Raw genomic sequence first — 13,669 nt, forward strand, 5'->3', positions numbered from 1 at the left:
ATGGTCATGTCCGCAAGGCACACCACCTGCACATTGATAGAGTGATAATGCTTTCGATTCCTAAAAATGTGCTCACTCGCCTGTGGTGGCATCAGACCAACATGGGTGCAATCGATGGCACCAACAACATATGGGATGTTCCCAAGTGAATAGACGTCTCCCTTCACAACAGCTAATTCAGCTCCCCTGGGGAAATGAATGTATCTATCCTTATAGATCATCATGGCTGCAAGTACATCCCTCAGCACCAGGCTGAACATGGGTTGTGACATCCCTGCAGCGCTGGCCAAAGTCTCCTGGAAGGAACCAGTTGCTGCCATCAGTTTGGACGTTTATGTGAAAGCTGTTGGGTAGTGGCGACGAGGCTGCAGGTGGGGCTCCAACAGATCACTAAGGGTCTTCAGGGTGGGTCTGTCGAGGCAGAATTTGCGAATGATCGCAACATCCTCCATGTTCTCCAGTAGTGTCAAGTGACATAGGAGATTAGGCCTCCTCCTAGTTGGACAGATGTCAATACCAACCTTCATGAGATGCCCACAGGACATCCCGTCAAGGATGTCACGGAAAAACAAAGACTGCCATGTTAAATGCGTGACACTCCAGGTTACATGGGTGTACATTTGATACACACAGAGGACACACCTCTCCATTTATCATACACAAGAGCCTCAAACAACACATAGGTCAATGTGAATGCAAACATACTGAATCCCATATTTCACATGAGCACGCCTTATAGCGTACCTTCCAGCCAATGTGTGTACAATTAACATGCCTGTCTCATACTCATCTGCTGTACCTCTCACACCTCAATGCATCATGTAATGTTGGCACACATCCTCAACACAATGATCACAGTAGGCGGCACACTGTCATTTGTGTGCATGATCAGATATGAAAGCATGAGTAAGTAACAACACCATACAGTGGGACAAGCCTAGCCAAGTTCAGCAATGACCCATAACACATTGATTGGTTACACATTGTTGAGTCCACAACATCACTGTCATGCATCATCAACAATCAAATGCATAATTGACATGGCAGGGACCAAAGACCAATGTACGTCCCACATAGCTAACCATGTCACGTGCGTTCACCTGTGGATTTAATGGAATAATGGCATTGTGTGCACGATGATGTGCCCTTAACTATGTTGCCGCTGTGTACTGTAGAAGTGTTCACGATGGACATTGCCATTGCATGTGTCCCAAATTGCGGTAGCTAGCGCCTGGCCCGGGCGGTGTGACAACAGCACCACCCCCTTCACAAGTGCGGTAGTCATTGGCATGGAGACATGGGTAAATGGCGGTGGGCATGCTCCGCCACCCAAATCGCGGTAGCTACCGCCTGGCCCCAGCGGTGTGACACCACCATGTGGCATTGCCTACAGCCAATGGGAGCGATGATTGCGGTGGCAGGATGCAGTTTTGAAAATCGGGGAAGCGTGCTCCGCCACCGCGGAGGCGGTCATTGGATGGGTTTGAAAAATGCACCATTGCAGTAGGGCGCACCAGGCCCCTGCTGGGCATCACCCCCATGGAGCATTGCATACAGCCAATGGGAGCGATGATTGCGGTCGCAGGATGCAGTTTTGAAAATCGTGGGAGGCGTGCTCCGCCACCGCGGAGGAGGTCATTGGATGGGTTTGAAAAAGGCAGACCTGGACAACCAATTGTTGCAGCTTAGCACCTAAGAAACAATCACAGGGGGCTATAAATCTGTGGGAGTGAGCCTCACCTGTTTACTTCTCACAGAGACTGCTGCCTGGGACCCTCTCCTGCTGCTGCCTCCAGAGCGTGCTGCCTGGGACCCTCTCCCGCTGCCGCCTCCAGAGCATGCTGCCTGGGACCCTCTCCTGCTGCTGCTCCAGAGCCTGCTGCCTTGAACCCCTCACCACCCACTTCCACCACAGGTGTCCCTTGTCCACAGGAATGGCAAGGACAGCGAAGATCAATGCCAGTCTATTCACAAGCGAGGAGCTGGAGGTCCTTGTGGACGAGGTGCTGGCCCAGTACCCAAGGCTGTATGGTGCACCCAATGTTGTGGTAAGTCATCATATAGGGAGGAGTATGACAGGGGGGGTCAGAGATGTAGTTGTACTGCTGCAGTATATGCCTGAGTGTGTGGGGTTGTGTCATAGACTGACAAACATGCTGTCTCTAGGGCGAGGGAGTGTGTGTGTCCCAATGTCATGGTTTACCCTGCCTGCAGTTGAATATCTCAGTGGAGTGTGTTACATTGTCAGCCATACAGAGCCACAGGATATTGGACATGCAGGTGCCAGGACAGTAATTGCTTGGGTGATTGTCTCTGTGTGCTCCTGTTGTCCGACTCAGTGTGAACCCAGAGATTATGCCCAGTGCCCACCCACCAAGACGAGATGACATCACTGTACTTACTGTGTCCTTACTCTTGTTCATTCACACTGAAATAAAGATATGCCCCATCTCAGCCTTGTATAATTGCATACAACCACACTTGTGTAGATGGCTATTGTGTTGGTGAGTCCATGTACCCCAATGCCACACACATTACATACACATATGCTCACTGGACATGCTCATTGAATGCTGCCCAGTCATGCACACAGTGATTCTACACACAGACACAGGTAGATATGTGATGTATGTAGTGTCCAGACGTGCATAGGACTGGAGATGTGTGCAAGCCACTGAGGGGGTTCAGTGCAGTCATCCTGCATGTGTGTGAGATTATCAGGGACTCTGTACACCCTAATAAATGCATTTAATCACATCTGTTTGGCCCATGCAGAGTGCCCTTGTGAGGTGTACCACAGTTTGGGATGGAAGGAGATTACAATTGGTAATGAGTCTGTGTCTTGCTACTGTACCAATAGATGTTGGTCCATGACACTGTGTCACTGATAATTTCCCCTTCTCTTCTTCCATGCCTGCAGCTCAAGGTACACCAGCTTAAGGCCATGTGGAGGGCCATTGCAGCAAATGTGCGAGTCCTGGGGGTATTCAACCGACTACGCACCCACTGCCACAAGAGGTGGGACGACATCAGCCGGCTGGCTAAGAACGTGGCAGAGATGACATATGGGCTGCTACCACAGACTAGGCATTTGGCATGGAACAACATGACACCACTGATGGGCCGCATATTGGCAGTGACTCATCCTGAGCTGGATGCACGTATGAAGGAGCACCGGCAGCAAGGCAGGGTGAGTATTTGGGGAGGGTGACTTTGCCTGGGAGCTGATGCATGTGTACAGGGCCTGTGGCAGCGGTGGCCCATGTGATGTTCATGGGGTGGTGCTGTGCTGTGTCATGTGAGTGGCTGCTGGGATGGGTGCCAGTGTCCTGCATTGGCCCAAACTGCCCTTACAAGGGTGAGCCTCCCTGCTGAGCTTTCCCATTGCCAGATGTGTTAGGATCTACATGGTCATTCAGCATTAGGATGGTGTGGGGAATCTATTAGGGGGTGAACAGCCGTGTCCACTATCTGAGTGTGCCTACTTTGCATGCACCATGATGGGTGAGGCACACACATCAGACAGCAATGTGCCCCAGAGTACCACATAGTCCATGGTGTGGCCTACTTGCCAATGTGGACTGTCATGTCCTAATAGGTGTGTGTGTTGTCCCCTCCTGTTCCTTCAAGGTCTGTCAGTGGTAATAAGTGGTGGCCCAACATCATGTCCCTAGTTGTGGGCAGAGCAAGTTGTGTGTCTGGTACACTTCATCCACGGGAAGGGTGTTGTGCTGTGTGGCCTCAACATGGCAGATATTCAGGGTTACAGGCAATGTATTGGTCTATGTAGTGTGTTGCTGCAATGTGATTGCAGGGTGTGGTGGTCACCATGTAGATTTGGGCATTTCCTCTCCTGCATTGATTGGTTTGCTTTGTCTTGATGATGACACTAACACAACCCTGCATCTCTCTCTCATGCAGAATCGACAGTGTACATGGAGGAACAGGAGCCGGAAACCAGCGGTGGCACAGAGCCCACCAGCGCATCTGAGGGGGACAGGAGTATGCAGGAGGAATCCCGGCCTGAGACACATAGTACAACATCATCTGATGCCAGCGGGGATGCATCCATGTTGGAAGGCACAGGGAATGGGGACTCTGCATTATCTACTACCACACAGTGGCCAGTGCCCACCCTCCCATCCTCTTCCTCTGGTGCTTGCCCGTGTCTGTTTCAGTAAGAGCGGACAAGTTAGATTCATACCTGGCACCACTGAGCCTGCACCTGTCCCCCCTGCTGCCCTCAGTGCTGAGTCTGTAGAGGTCCTGCACCAGTTTTGTGTGGGCCAGACAGCCCTGCTCAATGACTTCAGAGACCATGAAAACAAATTAGGCCAGGTGGTTGCCTACATGGAGTGCATACACTCTGACGTAGGTGGGCTACACCGTACAGTCCAGGATTTGTCGTCCACAATGACGTCTGCCCTTGAACAGGCACATACTCCCATTCCTGCTCCAGGGCCTTTGTCCACCCCCCAGTCAGTGGCCACATTGGATGATAGTGACCACGGTTCCCAGTCACGATAGTGGAAAGGCTCCACTCCAATCTCTCCCACCCACACTGTGTCACAGGTCTGCATGACTCTGCCTCCACGTGCCACTACACCACCTGGTCCAACAAGCCCTCCAGCCCTCCAGCTTGCCAAGCTACTGATAGCCCTACATCACCTGGGCCTCTGTCTCCTGAGTCAAGTGGTCCTGCTGTACCAGACACACAGCCAGCTCCAAGTCTGCTTGACAGCCAATATTGAGTGTTAGTCCCCCTCATACACCTGTCTCTCATATAGGTTTGCTAGTCCAGCCCATTGTTTACAACCTGGGTGTGTTGCTGGTCATGGAAGGGTACAGTCAAAGACACTCACTGTGCAGCTTCTCATGTCCTGACTCTGCACTTCTCCCTGGCTACTGGCCTTGTCATTGACTGTGGTTCTGGCCTTGCCTGTGCAGCTTCTCATGTCCTGACTCTGCACTTTGCCATGCGCACTGGCCTTGTCATTCACTGCTGTTCTGCCTTGCATATGCAGCTTCTCATGTACATACTCTGCACTTTGCCATGCCCACTGGCCTTGTCATTCACTGCTGTTCTGGCCTTGCTTGTGCAGCTTCTCATGACCTGACTCTGCACTTCTCCCTGCACACTGTCCCTTTGCTCTGCTGTGTTGTACTCTCCCCAGTGCAGCCTCTCATGTACCTGCTGTGCCACCTGCCCTGGACACTGGCCCTGTTTCTCTCCTGTAGTGGACTCTCACCTGTGCCCTGAACACTGGCCCTGTTGCTCTGCTGTGTTGGACTCTCCCCTGTGCCATGGACTCTGGCCCTGTTGCTCTGCTGTGTTGTACTCTCACCTGTACCATGGACACTGGCCCTGTTGCTCTTCTGGGGTGTACTCTCTGTGCAGCCTCTCATGTACCTGCTGTGCCTCCTGCCCTGGACACTGGCCCTGTTGCTCTACTATGTTGTACTCTCCCCTGTGCAGCCTCTAATGTACTTGCAGTGCCACCTGCCCTGGACACTGGCCTTCCTGTTTGGAGTTTGCCTGTGCAGATTATCTTGTATATGATCAGCATTTTGTGCCTTGCTCTTGTCTACGGTTGTTCCACTGTCACATCTGTGCAATATGTGAATAAAGACAGTTACTCCTGTTGTCTGTTTTGTCAGTCAATCAATCAATAACATTTGTAAAGCGTGCTACTCACCCGCTAGGGTCTCAAGGCGCTGGGGTGGGGAGGTGGCTGCTACTGCTCGAAGAGCCAGGTCTTGAGTTGCTTCCTGAAGAAGAGATGGTCCTGGGTGAGTCATAGGTGGGTGGGGAGGATGTTCCAGGTCTTGGCCGCCAGGTAGGTAAAGGATCTTCCTCCGGTGGTGGTTCTGCGAATCCGTGGGACGGTGGTGAGGGCGAGGCTGACGGAGCGGAGATGGCGGATTGGTGTGTAGAACGTGATGCGGTTGTTGAGGTATTTGGGGCCCAAGTCGTGGAGAGCCTTGTGTGCGTGGGTGAGGAGTCTGATCATGATCCTCTTGCTGACGGGGAGCCAGTGCAGGTCCCTCAGGTGGGAGGAGATGTGGCTGTATTGGGGGATGTCCAGGACGTGTCGTGCTGAGGCGTTCTGGATGTGCTGGAGTCTTTTCTGTAGTTTGGCAGTGGTCCCAGCATAGAGGGCGTTCCCGTAGTCCAGACGGCTGGTGACTAGGGCCTGGTTGACCGTCTTCCTGGTTGCAGTGGGGATCCAGCGGAAGATCTGACGGAGCATGCGGAGGGTGTTGAAGCAGGAGGAAGTAACGGCATTAACTTGCCTGGTTATCGTGAGGGAGAAGTCAAGGATGAAGCCCAGGTTGCGTGCGTGGTCCGTGGGCTTGAGAGGGGAGCCCAGAGCAGGGGGCCACCAGGAGTCGTCTCAGGCGGAGATGGATGGGCCGAGGATGAGTTCAGTTTCAGGTGGCTGAGCTTCATCCAGTCCACAATGTCTTTCATTCTGTCCTGGAAGCTGGCTTTGGCGGAGGCGGGGTCGTTGGTGAGGGAGAGGATCAGTTGGGTATCGTCAGCGTAGGAGATGATGTTGAGGTTGTGCTTGCGTGCGATGGCTGCGAGGGGGCTCATGTAGACATTGAAGAGGGCAGGGCTGAGCGAGGAGCCTTGAGGTACGCCACAGATGATCTTGGAGGCTTCTGCGAAGAAGGGCGGGAGACGCACTCTTTGGGTTCTGTCGGAGAGGAAGGAGGTGATCCATTCCATGGCCTCTCCTTGGATCCCGGCGTGGCGGAGGCGGGTTGTCAGGGTGCGGTGGCAGACCATGTCAAACGCAGCCGAAAGGTCGAGCAGGATGAGGGCGGCGGTTTCTCCATTGTCAAACAGGGTCCTGATGTCGTCAGTGGCTGCAATGAGGGCGGTCTAGGTGCTGTCGTTTTGCTCGGAATCCGGACTGTGATGGGTCGAGGGAGCCATTAGTCTCGAGGAAGGCTGTCAGCTGTTTGTTGTTCTGTGCTCCCCAGGGTCCAGGTGTGCATGGTGGTGGTGGGGGGCATAGGTTCAGCTGCGGGGTATGTGTTCTGGCCGCCGAAGTTGTCGTGCATGTCGACGATCTTACAGTGAAAGAAGGTGGCAAGGGAGTTGCTAAGGTCTTGTGAAGGCGTGATGTCTTTGTTGCTGGCGATGGGGTTGGAGAGCTCTTTCACAATGTTGAAGAGTTCCTTGCTGTTATGGGTGTTGTTGTCCAGTCATTCTCTGAAGGATGACCGTTTGGTGGTGCGGATCAGCTGGTGGTGTTTACGGGTGGCGTTCTTGAGAGCGGTCATGTTTTCCATTGACTGGTTGTGGCGCCAGGCTTTCTCAAGGTCACGGCAGGACTTCTTGGAGTCTTTGAGATCGTTGGTGAACCATGCGGCTTTCCTGCTGTCCAGGTTGCTAGGAGGGTTTTTTAGTGGAGCAAGGGCATCGGCGCAGTCGGTGATCCACTGTGTGAGGTTGCGGGATCCTTTGTTGGGTTCCGTGGTGTTGGTGGGGGGGTTATGGCTCAAGGAGGTGGTGAGTCGGTCGGTGGTGATCTTGCTCCAGCATCTACGGGGGGTAAGATGCGGGCAGTGGTGGGTCGTTGTCAGTGTCCTTGCTGATTAAAGTTATTTTGGTGTGTGCATTTGGTTGTCTGTGCCCCATGCTCTATGTGTCACTTCAACATTGCCAAGATCTTTGCCAGCATCAAATTTTTATACAGGGGTGACAGGGCCTTCAGGCCATTCAGACACTGATACTAGTGTTATCTGTGATGGCTCTTTTACCTGTCATGCAGTTCTCTTTTTAGTGGTTTGCTATTGTTGGGTACATTGTTCGCATGTCAGGTTGGGGTACACTCCCAGCACAGGGTGTGATGCTGTGCACAGGTTTGCATGCAGGCTGGGCACTGTCATGATGTATGTGTGTTATTCCTTTATGTGTGCCCAGCTGTGTATGTGTATGGTCATCCTGTGTTGGCCCTTAGTCCTGGTCAGTTGGCCTAAATGAGATGTGTGCTCTTGATTAGTCAAGAAGTGTGCAGTGTGAAGGGTGTGACTTTGTAGTGGGTGTGGATGTGTGTGTGCCCCTGAATTGTGAAAGACACACATGTGTCACCCAGGAGTTCTGTGCCTGTTGTTTGTATTGTTGTGCCCTTTGGATATGGTTGTATGCACATGTGTGAGTTGTCTGTTGTGCACTGTGTAGTGTGTTGGCTGTTCTGTCTGACTCGTCCTTGTTGTTTTGGTCACTTATGAGTGTGCAAAGTGTGTGACTTGCGCATCAGTGTTGTGTTAGTTTGATCATCAATGTGTCTTGAGTGTGTTTGTGTGGACTGTGTAGCCCTCCTTCTCCACACTGCCATTGTGGTTGTGTTTCTCATGCATTGCATGCACATGGTGCCTTTTCTCCTCCTGGGTGACATGGTGTGTAAGGTGTGATGCTATCCCCTATGTGTGCCACTTATGGCTACCCATTGTGGGTCTGCACTCCCTCTTTTTGTGTATGGTACACCCCTTCCATGTCTACTGCTGACAAGCAAGTGAGTCACTTTGATGTCAGATGTCCCCTTGGTTTACATGTGTGTGTGTGCCTCCCCATCACTTCATTAAACACTGTGCGTTGTGGTGCAGTTCTTGGGCCAGGGCAAATGTCCAACTCTGGACATTGCCCCAATGGTTTATGTGTGGTGTTCTTGTGCTATTAATCAGTGAGGATTGCTCATGTGCACTTCAGCTGTGTGTGCTGCCCAGTGCTCTGGTCAAGATGGTTCAGCTCTTGTGTCCCAGAGTGGTGCATCTGTTGTTGTTGTGTTGGATGTATGTGTGTTGGCTGTGGTATTGCTTCACTTCCTTGGTGTGCTGTTGTGTTTGAGCTGTGCTGATTAGTGTTGCTTGTGTTAAGTTGTGTCAGTCATGTCTGTGTGTGACTGTTCTGCTTATTGTGCACACACTGCTTGTTGTGCATACAGTGCTGTGAGTATGTGGCCTTGCCTGCTGTGCATCCCCTGATGTCCTATGGTGTTCATTTTTGATTTCATGTGCAGCTGTGGTTGGTTTCATGTGGCAGTGTAGTTCTGTGCTGGTGCTCTTCTTGTGTGATTTGTAGGATGTTGTGTGTGTTTTGTTCTGTGTGATAAGGTTCTACACTCCTGTTGTGCCTGTGCTCCCATTGCCTTTCCACAGTTTGGCTGACAGGGTATGTCTGTTTCTGATGTGGTTCTGTGTGTGTTCCTGTAGTGTTTGTGTTGGATTTTGGGCAGGCATCTGCCCAGGCATCCCTGTGTGTGTGTGTTCTGTTTATGGTTACACCCAGGGTGTGTGTTTGTTTGTGTGTGTATGTGTGGCAAGTATTGGCAGCCTTCAGTGTGTGAGGCACTGGTGTTGTATGTACCTTGTCAGCCACTACTGCACTGGCTGTCTCCCTGGTTGTGTGGTGCGGGGTGCGTATTATGCTTGCTTGTTGCTGTGCTTGTTGCTGTGCATGAGGGTGCACAGGATGGGCACCTGGCCTGTGACTTGATGGGGTGTGTTGATGTGTGGTTGGGGGAGGTGTTACCCTGTGGTCTCTGTGCCCTGGCCATTCCTTGGAATGGCCTTCCTTCTCTATTTTGCACATGTGTTGACCACTGCGGTGATGTGACCAGGACTGGGACGTTGCTGCAGGTTCGCGATCGATGCGTGTCCAGGATGCAGTGAAGTGACATGGTGGCAGTTGGGTCATGTGTGGGTGCCCTTGTGGATGTGTTGTTGACCCCAGCAGGGTGTCTGTTATTGTTTTGGACCCTGTGTCAGCCAATGTGTTGTGTGTTGTATTTGTGAATTTGCGTACCTGTGGCGGCATCCGCAGCGGCCCATTAGATGATTGTGCTGTAGCAGGTATAGCACCAGAAACACATGTAGTGCTGGGTCTCTGCTATCGTGCTCCGCTGTTGAGTTTCCGCTGTCTCTGGTTGGGCGGTGTCTCTGCTGCAGTGCGTCTGCTTGTTTGGGCCATCCTAATTTGTGGAGCGGGGCGGATGTCATTCCGCACAGCGGTGAGTTTCCATTGGCTCCCAGCGCAGCGGTGGCGGGCGCACTTTGATGGCGGTGCGCGCCGCTCCGCGGCGGACAAGAACTGACCTATGTTTTGCTATACTAATGTGGCGGACGCGAGTACCCCTGCTCGCGGGCGGAAAAAGGTGTTTTTCCACCCCGCCAGCACCGCAATGGTGTAACCGCCCACCATCCTAATGGACCCCAGTGTATCACATGTTGTACTATAATGACGAAAGAGTAAAAGTAGCCTGACCCGTGATCAAGGAGCTTGTGGCTCCGGAACGCATCGGGCTGTTTGTGTTGCCCCTTTGAAAATAAACAATGTATGGAGCTTCAGCCACCAGAACAGCGTGCTGTAATGGTGGACTGTTGTGTTGTATTATAGGAAATCAGCTGCGCATGCCTTCAGCCGAGTACAGTGGTTGCTCAGTGCAGAGACTGGCAGAGCTATAAAGTGCGTTGGAAATAATATTCATTTTATAATTACTGTGGTGCCGTTTGAAAAGTGTGTATGATATTTTGTACAGGCCAGGTTAGCCTTGGGTCCTGGTATCGTACGTTCCGTGCAGTTCAATGTTATTATCAAAGTAATCTGAGAGGAATGTTATGAAAAGCATTCCTAAAAAATCATATTTATACTTGCTATGAACTTAACCCAAGGACAAATTCAGGTCTTTCACTAACCATTATATTCAAATCTACTCATTAGTTTTGATGACAAACCACAAAAAAAGCATTTACTCTGACCTAAATTCTTGTTTCTTGACAATTTGTTTGTAATTCCGATATGTTTGCTGTAGTTGGAAGCAAAAATTCCTAAGGGACCTAAAATGAAATAGGCTTGTTTTTATTCCTTTTTTTCCCTCCTTGGATGGATTTGTATGACACTTGACCAATCAAACCATAATTGCATGTGCAAATATTCCTAAGGGGCAAACACTCAAATTAGATTGGTCTACCCTGGCTTTAGGCTGGAAGAGGGTTGTTTTGGACTTGGCCCTTGAACTTTTTGCTTTCCTACTGTTTATTTTTCTGGCCTGGTGTTGGTGGTTTTTAGGACTTTGGGCACTTTCTCAGTCTCTTGTAGAGTGGTATCTCATATAACCAGGACCAATACATGAAATGCTACTGGTGGGCTTGCAACGCTGCTTGCGCCACCTACCAATTTAGCCTTTGCCATTGCAGGGCCTGTGAGCGCACTTTAGTGCTGCTGTGACGCAGCACCTAAAGTGTCTGGCTCATCTGTGACTCCCTGTTTACTACTTATCAGTCAACCCTAAGGTAGGACCTAGCTAGCTCTATGGGCAGGGTGCAGTGTGGGTAAAAGGTAGGACATGTGCCTTAACTGTGTGGCTTGTCCTGGTACTGACAAACAGCCATTTTGGTTTCTCACTACTGTGATGCTGCCCTCTCATGGGAATGTATTGGGGATTCCCTGATGTGTGTTTCAGTGGTAATTACTAACATGAGAGGAGTAGTGTGGTCACGTTTTTTATGTTTGAAATAGTGGTAATGAATGCTGCGTACTGGTGTTCACAGATTTATTATAACTATTTTAGAAATGCCACTTTTAGAAGTGAGCATTTCTGTGTGCTATGTGTCTTTGTGCCCGACCGTTGTGTATTGCATGTCTGGCTCTGGATGAAACGAGCTTGGGAGGTGCAGTGGATCCAGAGGGGCTGGGTGAGTCAGCACTGGGCTGAATAGACCTATCTGCATTTGGAGAAGTGGTAGGAGTAGCACCTGGACCTCATTAGGACTATGCCTACCTTACATAATGCTGACCCTGTCCCCCTGTGGTGTGTCTGGGGCCAGACCTAATCTGACAAAGAAGGTTGTTTTGCACTGTAAAGATGTTGTGAAGTGCCGCCCAGAACTGGTTTGGACCCGGCACAGAGCTCTGTGCCTGGGGGAGAACAAAGGCATTTGCAGCATAAATATTGGGGCTCTGGCCCCATGTTTATTGTTATTTGCTTGGAGCTGTGAAGAGAGGACTGCTGGGCGCTAAAGGGAACTGCCACGAAGGACTACCCCTCTGCTAGAGGGCCCTGTGAGCTGGATTTTCTGGCCCAGCCTCTGCCCTGTGTGCTTGGGGACTTGGGAGTCTGCAGAAGTTCCAGGTGTTGAGCTCCTGGTGTGGGCTTGTATCGCAGCAGCGCATGGAGAGTGCTGTGCTGATGCACCACCCTGGAGCATGAGGGGCACCTTGACCTTATTGTGCCGCCCAGCACTGTGCCTGCACACCAGGAGCAAGTGGTGGGCACTTTACAATTATATTTTTATATCCCGAGAAGGGGGCTCCAACTTTGCTCGTAAACGAGCTATGTGGCCGAAACTGGAAGTCAGGTGGCTGTTCCCTGACTGTGGGCTAAGCCAGCAGGAGCAACTGAGCATAACAGTGGGGAATGCTGCCTTCGAGTATCCCTGAAGAGAGGGGTTCCTGCCCATTGGAAGGGCATTGTGAGCACTTCACTTTTGCCCCTTCTAAGCTCAAGGAGGGGGCCCCTGATTCCCTCGCCAGAAGCCAGGTGTCTGTTGCCTGGTTTTGGGTGGGGCTCCTGCGAGGAGAGGAGAGACCCATGTGATCTTGAAGTGGAGACGGGGACCGCCACTGGAAAAGGCTGGGCGGAGGGGCCGACACAGATGTAGACTTTGCTCTGTGTCCCCCCTCCGCTGTGTCATACTGGAAGAGACAGTACAGCTGGAGGTTGGTGGGTTGAGTGACCCCGCTGTACTTCATGCTCCCTGCAAAGGGAGCCTGGCGCCAGTGTTTGCAGCTCCAATGCCAGATCCTGGGCAGCTGCGTGTGGGATACAAGTAGTGGCCTGAGCCCCAACTTTGAAAAGGGGGCATTGCGAGGGAAGCTCCAGGCTGGGGCATCTGTGGACAAAGCTGGACTGCCTGATGGTCTCCCCCAATGTCTAGGTGGGACCTAGTGCAATTAGGTAAAGTGTGCCATCTGAAAGTGGGTACCATGGTGTCCTGCTGCTAATGTTATGAACAGTGTGTTAGGCTCTGTGTGATCCTACCATTGGTTACTGGTGACCCCTACTGCAAGGTTTATGCCTAATGCTTTGTGCTACATGTAGTTATGTTTATGCCTAAGACAGGCATGATGTGTTATGGGGCTGATGCACTGCTGATGCTACTTCAAGTATAAAGGTTCTGGCTAAGAGTACCCTTACCAGTAGTTACTGGTTGCTTTTGCTAACTACAATATGAGGGTTATGACAGGTGCCCGATTGGCCCTCTAATGTATATAATCCCTGTAGAGTCATACTAAGTGCCAGGTGGCACAGTGTACATTAGGGAAGGAGGGAGATATCCAGGCAAATTAGCCGGCAGCTAGATAAAGTGAAGGTGGAACAGGTGTGATTTTAATCATACTAGCTGAAATTTCAATTATGCTGGAGCCATTGGAGTAATTTTGGTAATTTGTTTTACACTTGTGACACAAAATTTGCAAAAATTACACTTGTTCTTCTAATTTAGATTAATTTAGGGGGGAAATGGCTACAGCAGGAGCGCAAAAACAGAGAACAAGTGGCTGCTGCTTTTCATATTCAGTTGCATTTAGCAGTGTTTTCATAGCATAAAATGTATCCTCCGGTCCATTTTAGATCTATTTTGGATGCCTTTTGCGCTA

Source organism: Lissotriton vulgaris, chromosome 4_1, assembly GCF_964263255.1.
Source record: "Lissotriton vulgaris chromosome 4_1, aLisVul1.2, whole genome shotgun sequence".
In the NCBI taxonomy this organism is placed as follows: domain Eukaryota; kingdom Metazoa; phylum Chordata; class Amphibia; order Caudata; family Salamandridae; genus Lissotriton; species Lissotriton vulgaris.